This window comes from Pan troglodytes, chromosome 17 (genome assembly GCF_028858775.2).
Source record: "Pan troglodytes isolate AG18354 chromosome 17, NHGRI_mPanTro3-v2.0_pri, whole genome shotgun sequence".
Taxonomy (NCBI): Eukaryota; Metazoa; Chordata; class Mammalia; order Primates; family Hominidae; genus Pan; species Pan troglodytes.
In genome coordinates this window covers 49,352,222-49,375,417 of record NC_072415.2, presented here as the reverse complement: position 1 = coordinate 49,375,417, position 23,196 = coordinate 49,352,222, and the positions used below count along the sequence as shown (strand labels likewise).

At 34.8% G+C, this 23,196-nt stretch overlaps 1 long non-coding RNA gene across 1 annotated transcript in view; it reads left to right on the top strand.

Annotated features, from left to right (window-relative positions):
* The window catches only part of LOC104003133 (uncharacterized), a 539,896-nt gene that overhangs the window by 191,291 nt on the left and 325,409 nt on the right, over nt 1–23,196 (top strand). Inside the window, exon 3 of the long non-coding RNA XR_010151896.1 lies at nt 20,907–21,064. This is a non-coding gene — a long non-coding RNA (uncharacterized LOC104003133). The remainder of the gene's footprint in view (nt 1–20,906; nt 21,065–23,196) is intronic.

Below are 23,196 nucleotides of genomic sequence, written 5' to 3'. Positions count from 1 at the left end.
AAATATCTTAAAGCCAATAAACCAAGCAGGTTATATTTTATTGATTCTGACACTTTATAAGTAGTAATAGTTCTTTTTTCTAGGACTGTTTTTCAGTTTCCTTTGATGTATCTTTGTTGTCTTAGAGGAAAATAAAAGTGCAAAATTGTGTGGGGTTTTTTTGCATTAATTTTGTCCATACCGTCTGTTCTCTTTATTACACAATATAAGAACAATTTAGCCATTTTTAAAAAGAAAGTTACACTAACAATTTTAGGTTATTGGCTTTCTTAAAAAAAAAAGTTGAGGGACCTAATAAGGAAATACATTTTATTACATTTGTTATTGATGCTATAAAACACAATTTTAACAGCCAGAAAATGCAATGCAATTGATCATATGTTAGAAATGCATTAATTTGAGTTACTGTATTTTTCATATGTAATTTGAAATTACGTATAGACATAAAAATGTCTTATTGCATGGTATAAATCTATGCATTACTATTTCATTACATTAAATTAAAATCATGTCTATAAGAGATTTTCCCTAAATTCTCTAGTATCTGACATAATTTCCTGGAGGACGCTTTCTTAGACTGAACTGACCACGGTCTATTACTTGGGGTAATTTTCTTCACAGTTCCAGCTTTGGTCTATAGTTTGCTGCTTTTGACCTATTGTTTCTAGAAACAGTCATCAGACAAAAATAATGTCATTCATAAAAATGACCATTTAGTAGTAAAAAATAGAGGACTTTACTGAGGACAGAATAATCAAACATGAGACAGCAGTTTAACAGCCCTTTTTAAAGGCCACTTTGTTTTCAGAAAAGGAGATGCTGCCTCCCAGTCCATCTCCATCACTCAGCATGTCAAGCAGTGGTGGCAGAGGAATGCGTTCCCCGTGTGTCTGAGTTTGTCTTGCACAACTAGCTCAGCTCAGAGGAAAAGGGCACCTTCTTATTGGCAGAGTGAGAAGCACATTTTTCAGATCACTTTCCAAGATAATAGCATCTTCTTGATTTAGTTATAATGAAACAATCAGTATGTTAACAAAATATCCTACTTTTCACCATACATGGGGCCCAAACTATTTGTTTGCAAAGTAATTGCAGCATGTATGCATGAGTTTGTGTGTCTGTACTCTTCAGAGCCCAGATGTTTTAATTAATTACTAATCCTGTCTTTGGCATAATTTCAGGAACGTGATTAGGCTGACATTGCACAGATCTACATCCCTCACCCGAGGTGTCCAATGTAGGATCATCTTGGTATCTCACATTCTATCTCTGTCTATCGGAAACTTTCCTCAAGTTAAATTTTTAAGAAAGTGGAGTTTCTTTGGTTTCCAACTACTAACTGAAGAATGCTTCATATTTTACAGTTCCTTTTTCATGTGATGATGCAGTCTCCTGCTCAGGTTCATAACCTTGGAGGTCATCTTTCATCCTGAACACCCTTTGATTATAAATTTACATCACACAAATCTCCTTCTATCATCTCCAGAACATAGCAAGGCTGTGACCAAAGCTGTCTCAGGAAGATGCCAATTCAATAATTCATACTGTTATTATATCTCAGCTGGCTGCAGTAATTCATCCTAGTTGTAACACCAGTAACTGTCTCAGCCCTGTATTTTAGTATTGCTGAAGAAGTCTCCCATCTCTTGCCAGTGCAGTGGCTCTAACATATCTGATCTATTTGTCTAAATCAATTGAATTATGCATCTAAGTGTCTCCATTCCATTAATTATTTATATAGCTTTTAGCACCTCTGCCTAAATTCTTCAGCAAAGAAATATAGTCAATGGTTACAAGAATTGGGGGTTATCATAACCTGAGAAGTACTCCAGGAAAGCTGAATGTTGACCCTATTTCTGTGAAAAGAACTGCCTAGAATATCGCAAAGCAATCAGAAACAAAGGACAATAAATGTCAAATCAATGTGATTAAAAGAAGAATCTAAAAGTGCAACTCTAATAGAATAAAGGAGATCTAGCTGAAACTGCTCTTCAAAGTTTTGAAGTCTTTACATTAAGCCAAGAGGGAGAATACAGTGATAGGAAAATAGTATACGTTTTGTTCCATTATTCAAGAGCTGCCTAATATGTCCTGGGTGCTGTTCTAGAAACTGGAGAACAAGCAGTTAACAATATAGAAAAAGTCCATGCAGCATTAATGGAAGTGAATGAATGAAGGGGCAATTACTATATGATCGCACTTTACCATGCCTGACCCTGCCACCTAAAGATGGCGATACCTTGCCGTGGTTTGAGAATCCCACTCTCACTTCTGGTTTTTTTTTGTTTTGTTTTGTTTTGAGATGGAGTCTCGCCCTGTCACCCAGGCTGGAGTGCAATGGCACAATCTTGGCTCACTGCAACTTCCACCTCCTGGATTCAAACGATTCTCCTGCCTCAGCCTCCCGAGTAGCTGGGATTACAGGCACCTGCCACCATGCCCAGCCAATTTTTGTGTTTTTAGTAGAGATGGGCTTTCACCATGTTGGCCAGGCTGGTCTCAAACTCCTGACCTTGTGATCCGCCCATCTTGGCCTCCCAAAGTGCTGGGATTACAGGTGTGAGCCACTGCACCTGGCCCCACTCTCACTTCTTAATAAGCCTAGTAGAACATTCTCTTTTGTCCTTGTGGGAGTTTCCTACTCACTTGCATCAAGGCAGAATATGGGCAAACAATTGCCTAATTATCTAAAATAAATGTGTGTTGTCATGTTGTATTCAAGTTTATCAGAAGAAAGGGGCCAACAAATGAGAAAGAGAAAGGTAGAAACGTTTTAAAATTCAATTTATGTCAATGCTAAGCTTAATATGCTGTGTAGCAATGGGAAACAAAATAGTTTATAGAGAAGAGATGAGTTGGTAAACATTTTCTTTTTGATGAAGGTTTGTGGGGAGCCCTCAAGAGGAGATTAGTTTTTTCTATTATAATGCCTCTGAACATCTCAGTGAGAGGAATAGGTTTAGATAAAAAATTTAGTAATTTGTTTGATTGTAAAGTGTAGACAGCTCTTTCAAGATGTATGAATGAATATTAAAGTAGACAAGGTGGAGTCAAAAGAAATAGCATGGTTCAGAGTGAAATTTTCTGGAACAGGAGAGAGCTGAGCTTTGCTGTACTTGACAGAGAGAAGTTGACTTGGAAGAAAAATGACAAACCAAGCAACAGTGAAACACAGTCCTATGTGAATAGTAGAAGTGTCACCAAGCAAAGATGAGATTGAACAGTAAACTTGAATAGTAATACAAAAAGTGTTGGTTGGGATGGAGAAAGAGTTAAAGTGGGATTTCAGGGTGGAATTGAGCTCCCACTTTCATCAGATGTTTCAATATCTCATTAAAGAAAGTTACATGATATTTGCTGAGTATTGTATGAATTTACATACATTTATAGTGGGTTTATAAAGAGGAGATGCTTTGACACAACCAGAGTGTATGTAAAACTTTCATGTGATATGTTTTAGTTAACAGTTTCTTTGCTGACCCTGCTAGACACTACAAGAAAACACATTTTCAGAAACATGTCATTGAACAATGCTGGTTTAATGAAGTCATCCAGCTGAAGTTTACACAAGTTGTAAGTCTCGCAGTGAGGTGACACTTCAAGGAAATGTACCTGTAGCTGTAAGCCATGTAACTATTTGATGTGGTGTTTTTGTATAGTGAGAGAATCCAAATTCTAGCATGAGCTTGTAAAATAATGACCATCTCTTAACCTTTTCCTGTCTTACACAACTTCAAACCTTGTGTTCCATACACACTCTGGACCTTCTCTTTTATTGCCCAGGAAATTTTCTATATTTATTAACTATCTTTGGAATAATTTCTACCTCTTCAACTACCCCAAACTCTTAACTTTCTTTTAAGAGCACATACTTATAACCTTTAAGTGGCAGTTTTTCATTCTTCCAGGAGCATTCTCCAGGACCAATAGTAAGCTCACTGGGATGCAACACTTATACTGGCTCATCCTCCTGAGGCCACTTCCCTGAGTTCACTTTCTTGGAAGCCATTCCCAAATTATACCACCCTCATTGCCTGTCACTGTCACCAATGATGTTCAAGTCACATCCACAAAATCAATGAAGGTTGTGATAACTTTCTTGCTACCCATTCTTATTTGTGTCACAATCCCAAGAGAATTTAATATTCATAATTATGTTCTTTTAGTAACTCTGGGCTTTGAGTGTGATTCCAGCTGGATTTCCTATTTACTTCTACTTTGGTGTTCCCAGATTAGGTATACACCTCCACTTGAAGTATTTCTAAGTCTTCTCTTCAGCTCAGCTCATAAACTGCATGCACAGTAATATACCTAACACCTGTGATCCTACTATTACCCCCAAATGTCCTATGGATCTCCATCATATATTAGAACACATTATTGATACCACTTAGCAAGAAACCGAAGGCCCTTCACAATTTTGTTTTGACCTTTCCTATCAACTTCCCTGAAAACACCTTTTCCTCTAGAAATAAGATTGTTCACTTTATGTTCTCTGAGTAAACTGTGAACTTTCATGCCTCCATGGCTTAGCACATTTTGTATTTTTCCATCAGATCTAAGCTTTCCTTCATTTTTCTCTCTCCGTCTATTCTGGTTCTTCTGGACTGGGCTTCAGTGCCCCACATTTAACCTTTCTCAGATCTCCACTTCTAACCTAACCACGCTTGTGCTTCATTGTGACTTCACAGAACATGGCTTATGTCTCTCTCTTCCCCTTATTATGGTGAATTCATAAATAAAATAAGCATGCAATACTGACTTAGTGAAAACCTTCCTTGGCCCAAGCTTCCACATTTATGAAATAAGAGAATTAGAATAGTTAATACCTAATTCCTTTTAGCTAATTTTTTTTTTTTTTTTTTTTACTATTTCAACAAAACAGACTATTGAACTTTTATCATTTCGCGTTTACCAACTACTTCCTCTAAATAGTTTCTATGGCACTTGTATTGAAATGCCTGACCAGCTTCCTTTATCTAGTTTCTGTTTGTTGAGAGTTTGTTGTATACAAAGCACAGTATGAGGGGTATGTGTGTGTGTATGTGTGCATAAAATCATGGGCCATAACTTCAAATGATAAATATGATTAAAAATCAGTTCAATGTAATTCTCTGGGCCATCTCATTTACATGGACTCACTGGCTTTACAGACACTGCCTATTCTTTCTGTAAAACATACTCTGGAGTCCTACAGTAGAATGAAACTCCTACCAATTGAGTTGTATATTTCTCAAGAGTCAATTGTGTTCATCACCAAGTCAGCTTATACTCATTTAACCTGATACTCAAATTTCATAATTATATGTTTGATATACTGATATATGTTCGATAAACTAATGAAAGATATATACAAAAAGAGAGTTAGTATTTCTATGGAAAATAATTTAATTTGAATGCCTGTCATGAACATACCCTAAAGTGAACCCCAGTGACTCATGCTCTTATATAATCTCTCACTTTTAAGTGCAGGTGAAAGCTATGACTTGCTTCTAACCAATGGAATTTGACAAAGGTGATGAGATACCACTTTCTTGATTAGGTTATGTTGTATAGTAAAAGTGGTGGCATGTTTCTCCCACGATTGTATGATATTACCTAAGATTCTGCTCAGCATACTGAAGATAGAGCTTCTTCTGCTGACCTTGAAGATACCATGTTTCTCCATGTGTTGGAGAGAGCCATTTGGCAGGGAACAGTGGGCAGCCTCTAGAGTGGCGTCTAGCCAATGGTGAATAGGAAGCATGGAACCTCAGTCAAAAAGCTTCAAGGAAATGGATTTGGCCAAGAACCTGAAGAAGCTTGAAAGGACTCCCCCCTAGCTGGGAATTAGATGAGAATGCTATCTGGCAGACATCTTGATTGCAGCCTTGAGAGGGTCTGAGTAGAGGCACCAGTTAAGTGCCAGGAGCCCTGCCCTATGAAAACTGTGAGGTAATAAATAATTGTTGTTTTAAGCTGCTAAATTTACAATAATTTATTATTCAGCAACATAAAACTAATACAATGCCTTAGAAAGGCTCGTTAATGTCAATTTATTAGCCACAAAAAAGAGCCAACACATAAACTTGCTGTCAAATTTAGTCAAGGCAGGACAACAATAAACGTTTGAGGGGGTACAAACTATAAATGTCTATAAAAAGTATTCCTTTAGATTCTCATACAAATGTATTTAGGAGGTTGCTCCATTTTAAAGAATCTCCATATAGAATATAGTGATGTTTTTTCAAGAAAAATAATGATAAACTACAATCATCAGTTCTGTACTCAAAAGATTTGTCAGTACTAAAAGAATAATAATTTTATGTATCTCTGTTTTAGGTTAGCATAAAAATTTAGAATATATCCTTTTAAAAATTATTTGATACTTTAACTTTTTCAATTAGCAAACCAACAACAGGTATTGATTGTATTGCATAAGATAGTTTTCTCTACACAATAATATGTAGGTTATGCATCACTATAATATCCCTTTTTACAGACATTTGTGTGGAGAGGAGAGAAACTCTAGCTGAGACTGTCAGAGAAGATTTCATAGAAATGAAGGCATTTGATATTGACAGTGTGTAGGGAAGGCCAAATGGAAATGCCTTCAGTAGAGTATGCTGGTGAAGTCCCAGCAAACAACATACTACGATGTCAAATGCAATGGTAGGATACAATAACATGGGTTTCAGAAATGGTGAGACTCCAGTTTGAGAGTAAGGAGTCACTAAGTAATCATCAAACAAATGTGAGTGGACTTGGAAGTGTGTTGTTAGTCTTAGGGCTCTGTACTTCAGTTTGCAGGAAATAAGATGTTAAAAATTACAAAAATACTGAATCTATTATGTTTTTAGGCAAAACAGTTGGGAATTTTATCTATAAATGTAGGTAAGACTCAAGGTAATTCCTGAAAAGGATAATTTAAACAAAAGGGCATCTCATAATCTGAGGAAGGAGCCCCCTAATATTATTCCAAGTGGGAAGAAAATCAGAGGGATGCTTGTAATGAATCAACCTATCCATGTGTCTGCTATTGAAGAAAGCTCACTTAGCCAAGAACTCCATTAAAAAGTATGGTATATAACCTTTGGTTATTGAAATTTTTATTGCTGCTATATTATCCTTACACTGAATGCCTATGATCCCAGCTACTGGTTCTCATAGGTTTTTGTTAGCAGCTTTATCATGTTGCATTTTATACTACTTAAGCAGGCCATGATGATATATTACAGTCAGCTGAAGTGTAGAACATTCTTAGATTTATTTTGACACCTAAAGCAACTTTTCATTAGGCTGGTAACAAGCCATATAGATGCCATAGTCCTAGCAAAAGCATCATTAGGATGTCGAAAAAGTGCTGACATAAATGTGGACATTCTCAAGAACATGTTTAAGAAACTGATAGGGTGGAAGCTCTTAATTTTCTCAGGTAGCAGTAGGGGGAAAATCTATATGCAAATGGAAAAGCAATGATGCTCATTTTTCTTTACAGAAGAAGTTCCCATTATGTACGTGTAAGAGCTCCACCCTCCCCTGACTGACTTTTCATGAAATTACAGAGCGCGCTGGGGCATTGTTTGTGCAATATCAAGTGCGTCCAACAGCTGCTTTGCCATTCTTGAAATGGCACAAACATTTCATGGGATACATAAAAGCCTTAGGATGAGGTAGGCAGTGGAACTCACTGAAATGTATTATTTAGTAATGAAACTTAGAAACAAAAACAAACCCATGCAGTTTATTATAAATCTATACATAAATTTATTTCACCATCTAAATGAGGGATAAAAAGGGTGCAATCCACATGGACTACATTCCACCATTACTTACCAATGTGAGGGCATTCTCTGCATATTACTGTGGAAAAACTTCCACTAGAATTTCTGTAGATTTGAAATCAAGAGGGATTACCAGCCTACCAGATGCATTGCTTTAATAAAGTAGGGTTTTTTCATAATTCAAGTGAGACTGTTATGAATATATATATATATATTATAAATGATCTGCCAGAATGAATTAAATGTGTAAGACAGAATAGCAATATCATTGGTGAATATGCATATATTCATATTGTGTAACAGCAATCATGATTGTCCATCCAAACTCCTCCACCACCCTATCCAAACTGAAAACCACATGTTTCATTTACCCTTCTTTTGCTAAGTTAATTTGGTCGTTCTCCAACATTATTAATATCCTTTCAAACTTTGAGTCATGCTCATTTTTTTCTAGATCATTTCCTCCTCCATTGTGCCTAGTTCTTTTCTCAAAACTTAACAGTTTTGAAAAATCATTCTATTTTTATTCTCACTATTCTCAGTGTAACTCAATTTGAAGAGTTTTTATTATTTAACACTTACCATTCCATAAAAAATTTTCTTCAATTTTCTTTGTGAATGATTTGTTATCCTAAATGTAGTATATTCTTAATGGAAGGAAGGTAAGGAATCACTTCGCTCACTTAACCCCTTCTCTTTTCCCCCCAGAACTTCAGCAAACTACTTATTCTCAGTTGTAATACCTATTGGTAATAACAATTAGTGATTAGCAGCTGATAATAGCATTATTGCTCTACTCAGATTTTTTTTAACCATAGTGTAATTTCTTTTGACTATGTTTGTTGGTACATATGTAGACCCAGCCAGAGCACTGTTGACAATATCTCTCAGTGTTTAAACACCACAATTACAGGTCATTTTCTCTGTCATGATGATAAACCTGGTATGCTGTACCATCTATTCAGCTGTATCATAACTAGATAAATCAACATAATACACTCAAATAAGTTTAAATTTCTTGTTAAAATCATGTATGAGAAGTTTAGTCATTATCTATACTAAATGTTCACTCATCCATTCATCTTTTTTTCCCCCTCACCTCAGAGAATTAACCAGAGAATTAAGAGAAAGATTACTTGACACAGAACAAATGAAGCACAAATGAGATCTAGGGAAACACATCCAAGAGATATAGGAAGATGTGAGGGGCATTAACAAGATCCTTCTATGTGCATTTTGTTTCTATTATCTACTCTCAGTCTCTGTATACAGTACCATGCAAATATCTTGATTCTCATCTTTCACTGAGTGCCATTGTTGATGCTTGCTTTAGTTAAGCACAAAACCACCATGGTGTTGGCCTTCATGTATTATTTTACCAAAGCATAAGTGCCAGAGCTAATGCATGGCTTATAGGAAGTTCTATTTCAACTATGTGAAGAACTCATTCTTTTACAAGCTAACACATCATATGCATTCATAACATGCAGTTTTTAAAAGTAGCTTATTTATTGGGAAGCGGTGTATCAAAAGCCAAGTAACAGCACCAGTAGATGCCCTCTGATCCCTCAAATGCCCTCCTTAAAAAGAATGGTCTTGGCCATAGAAACAAAGACTTTCTTAGATAAATCTGAATCACTACTGGACTGCCACCTTCAATAACTTGTTTAAGGAAGAAGTGAAGGAGCTGAGTCAAATCTCAAAGCATCTTATGAGCAAACCAGTTGCTTATCATATCAGTTCCCGCTAGAGTCCAAGATTCAAGATTTAGTCTTCTTTTGTCTCTTCTTTTTCTTCTAATTTATTCATTATGTTTCCTAACAAGTGTTATAAGAAATTTGGATCTGCTTAAAATGGATTGTTCTTCTGAAGATTGTTACATCAAAATAATATTCCATTCACATAGCCAACTTTTCAGAAGCGGGGGCTGCTTTACTGGTTTATATGCTTTATCTTGCAATTAGAACAAGGTAGAGAAACCATAACCCCAAAGGAATAAAAAAGCTTATGGATATGCATATGTTTTTACTGAAAGAAACTAGGAAATTGAAACAAATAACAAATAAAAATGTTTAGAGGCATTAGAAAGATTAAAAAAAAAAAAGAATTGTGAGAAGAAAACCCAGAGAGATGAGACCAGTCCAGTTTTCAACCAGAAATAGACTGACCTGAAAGAAACTTAATCCCAGACCCAAATCACTTCAGTCTCTGGTCAAAGTAAGGTAGTATAGAATTACTAGCTCCCATATAGTCATGGGAATTAAATTTAAATATTTTCTTGTGGCAAATAATATCTCCTTACACCTCAAAACATACAATGGCTAATACTTAATAGAAAATAACCAGAAAAGTAAAAGATGAAATAGCATGAGTTAAAAATCAAGAGAAGCAAAATTTTAGAAACTCATTTGATATTTACAATAGACTTAATGGTCATAAATTGTAAAAATGTAGGTTTAAATATTGACCAAAAAAAAAAAAAAGGCAGAAAACCAAAATACTATAAATGTGAACCATAAAGAAATTCTACACCTGAAAAATAAATAATTTCACCAAAGAATTGGACTATATACACATGCATATATAACTGTAAATATAAATTTTAGAAATTAAAAAACACAAAGTCAGGAATTCAATAGATAGGATTAATAGCATATTAGACATAGGAGAAAAAAGGATTACAGAACTGGTCATTGGAAATTAAACTAATTAAAGCTCGAGAAGACTCTTGAATAGAATAATAAAAAGGATGATAAGAGGTATAGGAAACCTGGTAAAACACTCTCACATATAAATAATTGAATTCCAGAAAAAAGTAGGAAATAAAATGGATAAGAAAGAATATTTTGAGAAATTTTGGCTGACACTTTTCTGAAATTTTTTCAAGATATGAAATTCCTGTGTCTGGAAACTCTGTAAATATCAAACAGAATAAATACAAGAAAAAAAGAAAAACTACCTATAGCATATTGTAATGTCAGAAAACCAAAGACAAAGAGAAAAATCATAGAAGTAACCAGAAGTGAAACAAAGCCATTATTCTCAAAATACTAACAATAATACATACAGTTGATTGAAAGAAGAAATCATGACAAGAACTAAAAGAATGTAACTGACAAGCTATAATTTTATATGAAGCAAAAGTATCCACCACAAATGAGAGTAGATATTGCCAACAGATCTGCCTAAAAGATGTGCTAAAGGGACTTGTTTAGGCAAAAAGAAAATTACCTGTGGTGGAATCTAGAAGTGCAAAAGGTACAGAAGAACTCTGACAAGGTAAACCCATTGGTAAATCTAAATTTTTATTGATAGTTAAAGCAGGGAATCAACATTTTTGGTAATGGGTCAACAGATCTTTTAGGATCTGTTGTATATTGTTCATTTTTTTTAACTTTAAAAATAATATTCTTAGTTCACAGGTAATATACAAACTAACAGCTAGAGTAGGCTTATGTGCTGTAGTTTCCTGAAATGTGCTTCAAAGCAACAACAATAATATAGTGTGGAATGTAAAAATATATGTAGAATCACAGTATTAAAAATTCAGACTACAAAATGCAGACAGAAAAGGGTCATTAAAGTTGTTAAATGTTCTTGCATTTTCTAGTTAAATAGTAAAAGTTCCATTATAAGTTTGATTTTAATAAGATTTAGTAAGATTTTAATTTAAACAAGATAAATGCTAAAAATCTCTAAGACAGAAATAATAACAAAAGCATGTATAATTAATAAGCTATTACAGGTTAAAATGGTATAATAAAATATGTATTTGATTAATTCAAGAGGAAGAAAAAAAGAAAGAAAATTTTGTGGCATAAATAGAAAATAAATAGTAAAATGTAGTTTTTGACTCCCCACATGTCAGCAATCATATTAAATATATAATTTAAACTCTAATTAAATCACAAAGATTGTCATACAATATTGAAACAAAACATAAAGCAAAGAACTAACTATATGCAACATAGAAGAAATATCTCAAATACAAAGTTAAAGAAGAGTTATATATGCAAGGATGAGACCTCCACTTGCAGATAGAATGTAGAAAGTTGTAGCAAGTGATGGATTTGTCAAAAATAATTAAGAAGACAGACAAAATGCTGAAATATTCTGTATGATAACATCAGAAATTTGTGGAAACAAATACTACAGAGACTAAAACTTACTCTCTCATAGGAGAGGTAAATCAATAATCTGAACTTTTTTCTTATTGGAGGCATTTTGCAATTTTGTGCATTAAATAGAGGCTCAGAATCTGGGCATGAAATGGCAAAAGATGACTGCTGGGGTATGGAGAACTCAGAAGAGGTGACTGCAATTTCAAAGCCTATATACATAAGCCTGTGTGTGTGTGTGTGTGTGTGTGTGTGTGTGTGTACATTTGAATATATAATATACACAACAATACAAACATATATACATACATATGACATGTATACCTTTATAAATATACATATATATTACACACACACACACACACACACACACACACACACACATATACATCTCTCCATGTAGTTCCCATTACTGGTATTCTTTAATTTATCATGTAGACTCAAACTACTGTATAGTATTCTTTTATTTCAGCCTTGATCCTATTACTATTTATTACAAAGCAAGTCTAGCAAAGATAATTCTCAATTTTTGTTCTTTTGGGAAAGTTATTTTTCCTGTATTTTTGAAGAATAGTTTTGCTTTAAATAGAATTCTTGGTTTACAGTCTTTGTCTGTCAGCACTTTAAATATGTCATTCCATTGCTCTCTGCCTTTCTGGTTTCTGGTAAGGAAGCAGCAATTCATCTTATTGAGGTTCCTTGTACATCCTTGATCATATCTCTCTACACACTTTCAAGGTTCTCTGTAGACTTGGTCTTTTAATGATTCATTACAGTGTATCTGGGAGTGATTATCTTTGAGTTAATCTTTCTTGAAATTTGTTTAGTTTCCTGAGTGTGTATATTAATGTTTTTCATCAACTAATGCAAATTTGTTTGTTAATACTTCATATATTTTTTATATTCCTTTCTTTCTCTCCCCTCCTTCCGTTATTCCAATTTTATGTTATGTTGGCATACTTGATTGTGTCCCACACATATCTGAGTATGTTCATTTTAAATTTTTCTTTATTCTTTTTTCTATTCTTTGCAGAGAATAATCTCAATTGACCTATCTTCATCTTCACAAATTCCTTCTTCTGCCAAAGAAAATGTTCTATTGAGCCCTTCTAATAAATTTTTCATTTCAGTTATTTTAATTTTCAACTTCAGAATTTCTATTTGGTTCTTTTTTACCCTGTAAAAAAATTCTCTATTTGGTGTGACATCATTCTTTTTTTTTTTTTTTCTTTTCCAGATACAGGGTCTTGCCCTGTTGCCCAGCCTGGAGTGCAGTAGTAAGACCATAGCTCACTGCAGCCTCAAACTCATGAGTTCAAGTATTTCTCCCATCTCAGCTTCTTGAGTAGCTGGGACTACTAGGTCCCAGATATGATGAAATGTCATCATATCTGACTAATTTTTCTTTATTTTTTACTTTTTGTAGAGATGAAGGTCTACTTATGTTGCTCAGGCTCATCTTGAAATTCTGGCTTCAAATGATCCTCCTGCCTTGACCTCCCAAAGAGCTGGGATTACAGGTGTTAGACACCATGCCCAGCCCCTTTGTTTCTTAAGACACAATTTCTTTTAGTTTTTAAACATATGTTAAAATAACATTTAAATTCTTAGCCTCCTAACATCTGTGCTTCCTCAGGAATTATTTACTTTTTTTTTTCTCTTAACTTTTTTTCCCTTATGTATGGGCTATATTTTCTTGTTTTTGTATTTGCATGTTTCATAATTTTCTGTTGAAAATTGTACATTTAAAATAATACAATGTGAACACTCTCTAAGTCAGATTATTTTCTCTACTCAGGGTTTGGTGACAATGGTGGTGGTTGTTGTTGCTGTTGCTGTTTGATTGTTTAGTGACTTTCTAAACTAATTGCACAAAATCTAAATTTTTTGTAATATGTAACCACTAAATAGTCTGATTAATTTACCTAGTGGTCAGGTAGTTATTGAACAGTGATTTCTTTAAATTGCTGGAACCAATTATTCTCTCAATCTTTGTTGAGAGGTTCTGTGTAGATTAAAAACCCTACCTTAGTCTTTGCTTCCTCCTTGAACAGAGGCATTGAGAGGTGAGAGCTTAGGAATTTCTGAGGTCTTTTCTAAGCCTGTGCACAACCATGGCTGTCCACACAGTCCCATTAACGTGCATGGGCTTCTAGAGTGCTAGCACTATGTTGGCTCTTTCTTCTATGAACACCTCATTTTTTAGTTTTCCTTTTAAGCTTTTTGCCAGCTTTGTTTTTTGTTCCAACTCTTATATCCACCTCAGGCAATCGTGTTGTTAAAGAATTGCTGCTGATTGTTTTTAACAAATGCTCCCAGGGAAAATGATGTTTGTACTGGATAAAGTCTGGGTTAGGTCAAATAAAGATAAATTCTTGAAGTGGGTTTTTGGAGGGAACTACTAAACATCACAAATAATAATAGTTCTCTGGGAATGGAACTATTTGGAGGGAACTACTAAACATCACAAATAATAATAGTTCTCTGGAAATAAAGCAAGGATCCTCACCTTTACTATAAATATTTGGCATTATATTAAAGTACCTATCTGATGTATAATGCAAAAACAATATTATGAACATTTTCTTTATTATATATATGCAGACAGATAAATAGAAATGGATTTTTATTATTTATGCAATAGTTATGTTCTATAAAGTCATTATAAACACTTAATCAGCAAATACTGAACAATTGCTTTTAGGAGAAATATAAGGCTAGATTCCTGAGAGCCTCTGCCCATGTTAGTTTTATGACTGATCAGTATATAACATAGTCTTGTGTGTATTTCCATTTAAAGACACCCTATTAATAATAATATTTACCACTGGTTTATTACATGGAACCCAGATCCAACAGCACTATAACTGGTGCCAGAAGAAAGTTTATCTAACAATGGATTTTCTTCCTAAGGCACATCACAGCCTTCCTCTACTGAGGAGTGCCAGATAGCACTTCAGCACTAGGCTTGGAGCCCATTTTAAGCAATCAAATCGCCAATGAAAAGCATAAAAATGCAAAAAATGTGGCACAAATGGACTGCAAAAAGGACACTTATTTATAGTATGTGACCCGAAACAAGAAGATAGAGCTGGGAAAATTGGTGACTCAAATTGTTCACCACTCTGGGTTTGTTTGCAAATGACCACAAAAGTGCCATTAATATTGATTTTAGGGATACAATTAAATTATCTCAAGTAGGTAAATTATCTCAAGTAGGTGAAATATATATAACTGTTGTTTGTTTGTTTGTGACAGAGTTTTGCTTTGTTGTCCAGGTTGGAGTGCGGTGGCACGATCTCAGCTTACTGCAACCTCTGCCTCCCAGGTTCAAGCAATTCTCCTGCCTCAGCCTCCTGAGTAGCTGGAATTACAGGCGACCGCCACCATGCCTGGCTGATTTTTTTTGTATTTTAGTAGAGATGGGATTTTACCGTGTTCCCCAGGCTGGTCTCAAACTCCTGAGCTCAGGCAATCCGCCCGTCTCGGCCTTCCAAAGTGCTAGGATTACAGGAATGAGCCACCGCTCCCAGCCACACATATATATTTAAATTAACTATATGAATTAGTAAGTAAAATTAGGAAAGTTTCTAGATACATGGTTGATTTGCAGAAATCAATTGTTTTTTCTAAATAACACTAAATGGTAATTTGAAAATATTTCAGAAACATACGATTTTCTGTGGCATCAATGAAAGATCAAATACCTCTAAAGAAATCTAATAAAAGATGTATAAGTCCTTGTCAGAAAAGTATAAAATATTATTATGGTGATGCATTGAAGCAGTCAATATTTTAGAGTTGAATCTTTGTAATTGATGCATAGGTTTAATTCAATTATGTAGCCGAATTACAAAATTTTAGTAGTTTATTTTTGTGGAAAATGACAAACTTAGAAGTATGTGTGAAAATATGAATGGTCAAAAAGAATGAAGATTAAGTTGTAATGCCAACTAAGAAGAATGTTCTTCACAAGATAATCAAGCCTTCTTATTGGAAAACCAAATAACACGTGTTCTCACCTATAAGTGGGAGCTAAGCTGTGGGTACACAAAGGCATGCAGAGTGGCTTAATGGACATTGGAGGTTTAGAAGTGAGGAGGGTGAGAGATTAAAAACTACCTGTTGGGGACAATATACACTACTCAGGTGATGGGTGCACTAAAAGCCCAGACTTCACTATACAGTTAATCATGCATCCAAAACCACTTACATTCCTAACACTATTGAAATTTTAAAAACTAAAAACAAGTCCAGAGGCTGGTTGTTTAAATACGCATCTCGTATGTAATGAAAAAATATATATTAAAAAATATAAAACATCAAGCCTTCTTGGAAGGCTACAATAACTATTGAGGATGATGTGATATTAGCAAAAAATTAGAAATTAAACTATTGGAACTGGATAGCGAGTACAAATTCATATTCACACCCAATTTTGTAAAGATAGCACCACAGAACAGACAAGAAGAGACAATCTTCAATAAATGAACAAAACTGACAGGGCACATTAAAAGTTAAAACTTTGCTTTATTAAATGACAACATTGATAAAGTAAAAATGCAAGCTACAATGTGGGAAAATATACCTGCAGTACATACATTTAACAAAGCATACGTATCCATAACATATAAATTATTAATGTATACATTAATAATGAGAAAAACAATTCTTATAAAAAATACATTTATAATGAGAAAATACTTATTTTGTGAATAATAAAAAGACTGTCAACTCACTAAAAACATAAGAAAAAGACTAAGTAGGCAAATCACAAAACAGTAAATCTGAATAGCCAATAAATATTTTTAAAAAGGCATTCATCATTAGAAATGATGGTGCCAGGAGTGGTGGCTCACGCCTGTAATCCCAGCACTTTGAGAGGCCGAGGTGGGTGGATCACTTGAAGTCAGGAGTTCGAGACCAGCCTGGCCAAAGTCGTGAAACCCCATCTCTACTAAAAATACAAAAATTACCCAGGCGTGGTGGCACACGCCTGTAGTCCTAGCTACAGGAGGCTGAGGCAGGAGAATCACTTGAACCCGGGAGGCTGAGGTTGCAGAGAGCCCAGACTGTGGCACTGCACTCTAGCCTGAGTAGCAGAACGAGACTTCGTCTCAAAAAAAAAAAAAAAAAAAGATGAAAAAGTAAATTAAGCCATAATAACATGCCATCACAAACTCACACAATGGCTACAATTTAAAAGACTGACAACTGGTAAGGACGTGGGACCACCAGAACTATAATATACTTCTGGAGAAAATGCAAACTTGCACAACCATTTTTGGAATCTATCCAAAATTATCTACTAACCTGAATAAATGCTTACTCAATACAATAGCATTTCTAAGCCTAGGTATCTACCCAACAGAAATACATTCATGTCTAGGCCTCAAGAAGGATAAATGATATGCACAGCAATATTTTTTATGAGAGCCCAAAGCTGGAAGCTACTCAAATGTCCATTAACAGTAGCAGGGATTAAAAGAAAAAGTGTTTTACTCACCAATGGTGTCATATACTACAGACAAAATGTGCTGCAGCTACGAGCAATGCTGTGGATGAATTTTGCAAACATTGTAGTGAGTGAAAGAAACTAGACCTTAGAGAGTGCATGTTGTAACACTCCATTCACATACAGTTGAAAATCAGGCAAAAGTATTCTACTGTGTTAGAAGTCAGGTCATGGTTTTCTTTTTTTGGAAAAAGGAAGGCAGCTATTGAGAAGGGCAGGGGGAGAGCTTCTCTGATATTGGGGAATTTTGTTTCTTAAACTTGGTAGTGAATATATGTGTGTGTTATCTCTTAGATACTCATTGGTCTATATTCTTAAAATTTTAGCATTTTGAGTGTGTTTTATTTGAACAATTATTTTTAATCACCTCACACAATTTAATGGGCATGTTTGTAGGACCAAGTTCTGCACATGAGACAGAGGTAGGTGCTATGATTACAAAAATGAGTAAAACAAAACATCTTTCCTTAAAAAGCTTAGAGCCTGCTGGGCGCAGTGGCTCATGCCTGTAATCCCAGCACTTTGGGAGGCCGAGGCGGGCAGATTACCTGAGGTCAGGAGTTTGAGACCAGCCTGGGCAACATGGTGAAACACCGTCTCTAATAAAAGTACTACAAAATTAGGGGGGCATGGTGGTTGGCGCCTGTAGTCCCAACTGCTGGAGAGGCTATGACAGGAGAATCGCTTGAACCCAGAGGCAGAGATTGCTGTGAGCTGAGATCATGACACTGCACTCCAGCCTGGGTGACAGAGCAAGCCTCCGTCTAAAAAAAGAAAAAAAAAAAAGCTTAGAGCCTGCATACTAGAGCAGAAAACTTGCTGCTTTATTCAGTTCCATAATTTTATTTTCCTTCAAAAGCAGATATTTGGTTACATACAGAACTCAACATAAAAGCTCAAAAAAAATTACATACCTGACATAGCTCTTAGTAGCCTGTTGTCACTCAGTTAGGGGGTGATTGGAAGTGAAATAAATTTGGTGGCATTAAATGTACACCTTTGTAGAAGTATTTGTATCAGAGAAACCAAGTATATTCTCAAATGATTACAATTTTTAATCTCCAGTATTACAGAGGATAAAATCAATAAGGAATGGAAAACTCTCTCTTTCCATTTAATCATTAGTTAGTTATATCAAAGCTTCTATCCACGTTTGTAATTGAAGGATGATGACACTTCCTTATCCTCACAACTTAGCTTGAGCTTTTCCGTGCTAGAAATGAAAAGAGTGGTTTGCCTTGTAACATAATCTTCACTGCCTTAAAAATAAAACCATCACTAAGAAAAAATATGTTTATGTTTCACTCTGAAACAGTTATTAAGGGAGTTGAAAATGTATATTCTGTTACTCTCAACTTACACAATAGTGACTAAGACATGGACCGTGGGCTTAAATGCCTGGGTCCGTATCCTGGCATTTTCACTTACTAGCTACTTTGCTTTTAGCCGGTTACTTATCTTCTCTCTGTCTTAGTTTCCTCATTATCAAAATAGTGATAACAATAGTAGCTATCTCCCCAGATTGCTGTGGGGATTAAAGGCCTTGGTACATGTAAAGTACTTAGAAAAAAATCAAATAAAGCTATGATTATTATATTTTATATGATATTACTTAATGGCTGGAAAGAAGCCATCATCTAGCAAAATAATTGTCTCATTCACACTCAGTATCATTAAGTAACCTCGGAAGGAAAACCATGACACAGGAAGATGTCTCCCATATTTATTGTAAAATGGCTAGCCACAAAGACCTCTTAATTCTCAACATTTTATAAATGAAGAAAACAACTAAATATCTACAAATAAGTTTATTATTCTGACATAAATGAATTACTTGAAAGGGTAAAGCAAATGAAAAGAGTCCCAAATTATTTCCATGTAGTAGGTGTGATACTGTGAATTGATGTATGAGGTGGTATATGGGTCTTTGCTTTCTTAGTAAAGCAATGTCAAGTAGTAATTTATACTGAAGAAGAACCACAACATAGAGTCAATAAGTCAATCCTATGTTTTTGTTCTAGATAGAATTGTGGTTTCATAAATCAGCATCATTGTGATATTTATTTATCTTTTGAGACAGAGTCTCACTCTGTCACCCAGGCTGGAGTGCCATGGCGTGATCTCGGCTCAGGGCAATCTCTGCCTCCCGAGTTCAAGTGATTCTCCTGCCTCAGCCTCCCAAGTAGCTGGGATTACAGGCGTGCACCACCACATCCAGCTAATTTCTGTATTCTTAGTAGAGTTGGGGTTTCATCATCTTGGCCAGACTAGTCTCAAACTCTAGCCCGTTTTGGCCCCCCAAAGTGCTGCCTGCCCAGCTTATTGTGATATTTATAGGTGTATATATATTTATTTAAAGTGTGTTAATATTTGTGTTAGATATTTAGATATGGAGCTTGGGTAGGTGTTATGAGGTTTCCATTGGAATGTGAAAGAACATATAAATACTTGAATAATTGTTTTCTTGTTTTATTTTTGACCAGGATCAATTATAAGGACTATTGAAGTGAATATTTTCAAAAGATATTAAGTTTATTACATTTTACAAGCATATTTAGAATGTAATCCTTTCCTTAGTTTAAATGAAACGAGCCCCAGCCTGATTAAATAACCTGGCAGAGGTCATATAGCTTGCCAGAGATGGAGCTGAGACTCATATTTTCACCACCTGTTTGTAAGTCTTGGATTCCTTCCCTTTCACTCTGCTAAAAGTCAGAAAGAATAGAACTACTGAAAAATGGTGTATAGTGGAATTAGATGACTACTAAGGTCTTTCATTCCTGGGCGTCTAGGAAATTCAGTAGACAATTAGCAATAATAGTTTCTGATTTTATCAGAAGGAAGATACCCTGAAGTCAGCATCCAAGCATATATTTAACCTTGATCTATTAAATTCAAAATATATCAGTAGCACCTGGAAGCAATCCAAAGATGACCGAGTAAAGGTTTTTTTCTCAGAGATTTGCAATGATATAGCTAGCCAATGCCCTTCTTTCCAGGTGCAATGATTTTTGCCACATTCTGAGTTGCTAAGCCCTTTTCTTCTAGCCCTCTTCTCTTTCCCTTCAACCCCTCTCTTATACTGCAGTTATTTTTCTCTCCAATTACACTGCATTCTCATGAAGCTTGCTTTCTTCTGTTTGGAATGAAAAAAATAAAAGCCAGAGTCGGCTTGCTTTCATGATCGGCTGCTAAGGTAGTGAAATAAAATGAATGCCCAAGAGAATTGTGTATTATTGTATGTTTGGTTGCACATACAGAATAATTCCTTCAGATGTTTTAAAAAGGAGAGCACTTAAAATGTACTGTTAGAAAACCATTACTTCTTTCTGGTCTTTTAAATTTTTCCTGGGTTTTTTTCCCTAAACACCTAGAAGCTTTTCCATATTTCCTCTTAGAAGATCTTGAAAAATTAAAGTACTTTAAATCTGCTGTTTCTTCCTTAAACCTTTTACATTTTTTTTCATATTGATATATGGTTAATATATGTGTTTTTATCCTCCCCACCAGGAGCCTTATGTATGTGATTGAAACCACCTGTACTACTGGAATGAAAGCACCTTTACAGAAGAGGCAATGCAAGTTGTATTAATCACATGTGTAGAATGAATTAAGATTCATTCCAGTTGCAAAGAAGAATATTGGCTCACTATTTTTCCTCTGGGCATGTGAGTATTTTATATTATATAAATTATACATATATGTATAAATATATAAAATATAATTCCTTACCATCTGAGAGGGTAAGGAAGAACAGTGAGGAGGATGATGGAAATCAAATAAGCTCCTTTGGCCTCTCTATGCCTTCCTGTGTTCAGACCTCTAGGGTTCTCTTCTATACATCCAAGAGAAAGTGTTTTCTCTAATGCAGACTGCCTGGTGTATGGTCAGAAGTAAAAATCCTCTGAAGGAGGCACTGTAGTTGTTTGCAGGATATTATTATATATGTATGTTATATTATTCTAGAGTCTCCCTCTAACTGCCTGAGGTTAAAACTTGAAATAACCACTTTGATTTGAGGTATTCTTATCTGCTGAATGGAGTGAATATTACTATTTCTTTGCTTATAGTCTTATTGTGAGAATTAATATGAAGTAGAATGAGAAAACTTGCAAATGAATAAAGAATACACAGATTTAGAGGGTTATCAACACTATTTCTGTAATGATATATTCTGAATCCCCTCATCTCAGATTTATAATAACCTTAGTTCTTCATATGTCCCCAAAAGGGGTATGGCAGATATTTCCAAGTTTTAAATTGAAGTGATTCACTAAAATTTTTAATTATTAATAATAATAATCATATACTGTTCATCTCTCCCTCTCTTTAAGTGCTTATCACAGCACCTGGCACATAGTAGGCACTGAACATATATTGGTTAAATTTAATCAAAAAATGTCGAATAGCAAAAGTGATTTCAATATGGAGTGAAAGACCACTAGAACAGAAAACAGAATCAATTACTAGTTGTGATGTATTTTCAGGTCAAATTTGAAACATTTGAAAACAATTTTGACTCCCCATAAAAATAGAAATGTGATCAGTTATTTCCTAGGCAAACTACACTTCAAAAAAGTCCAAAACTGTTGTTAAGGTACGTGAAACAATCCTCTCTGCATTGAAAGGCGTCAGACTTCTTTGCTCATTTTGTTTCTTTTTGACCATGTTTTCTGAAGCATGCTTTCTGCTTTCAAGAAAGTAACCACCATTTGTCATTATGGAAATTCTGTCTTTCCCTTATAATTCTCTCTAATATCCAACTCACTTTTTTTTGTATACCATGTTAAACAGATAATCAAAATGATAAGTTCAGTATGGCTCTTAGAAGGATATACTTTATCTTTGAGGGAGGCCTATGAGGTTCCTTTGGGTACCTGGATTTTGTGACATCCTTTTGCTTGACTGTAAATGTTTAAGGCCCCTATCCTACTCTTAGTCTGACTACCCCTGGAGGTAACATAATAAGTAACCTTGGAATAAATATATTATTATTATATATGATCTGATCAGGTGTGAATTCAGTTCTTGGCCATCTACATATATATTAGATGTGTGTAAAATGAAACAATTACGCTTCTAAATTTGTTGTAGTATTAAAAGCTAAAAATAATATATTTTCTAACAATATTGTAATTTTATGTTTTGTTAGGAGTTTTCATCCAGTATTAACTGAAAAGATCAATAGACTATCTCAGCATGTTATGCTGTGCATTTATTTTACTGTTGCCACTGATGCAATAAAATTAAATTACAGTACTTCATCAGCCCATACTATCCTGTACTTAATTTACTTACAGTGTCATTTCCAACAATATCTGATAGATCCTGTGAAAATAACAAAGAAAATTCCCTATCGAGTGAGAGAGGTGGGAGTCAGTGGGAAACAGAAGTAATAAGATGTTGTGCAGTATGAAGGAGAAACACGTGGTCTCAGTTCAGTGTGGTGGCAGGGTGCATGTCTGTTTGAACAACCTTCATCATCCTACTTCATTTTTTGTATTTGATACCCAAAGTCATTGATATCAGCATTCTTGAAATTTCCAATAAAAACATTATTGTCACTATCAATATTAAATTGTGATTCAGATAACGCAGGATGTCTTTGCAAGAGCTTCTCAAAATATAAAGGATATTACCTGCTTTGGAAATTATGTCTGGAACCTAATGTTTTCCCCTTTGTGTGCAGTAATTTATTGGAACAGAACAGTGCAGAATATGTTGGTGCAGATTTATTCATTAATTGATTCATGCATCAGACTACTAATTCAACAAATATTCATTTAATGTTTTTCATTTA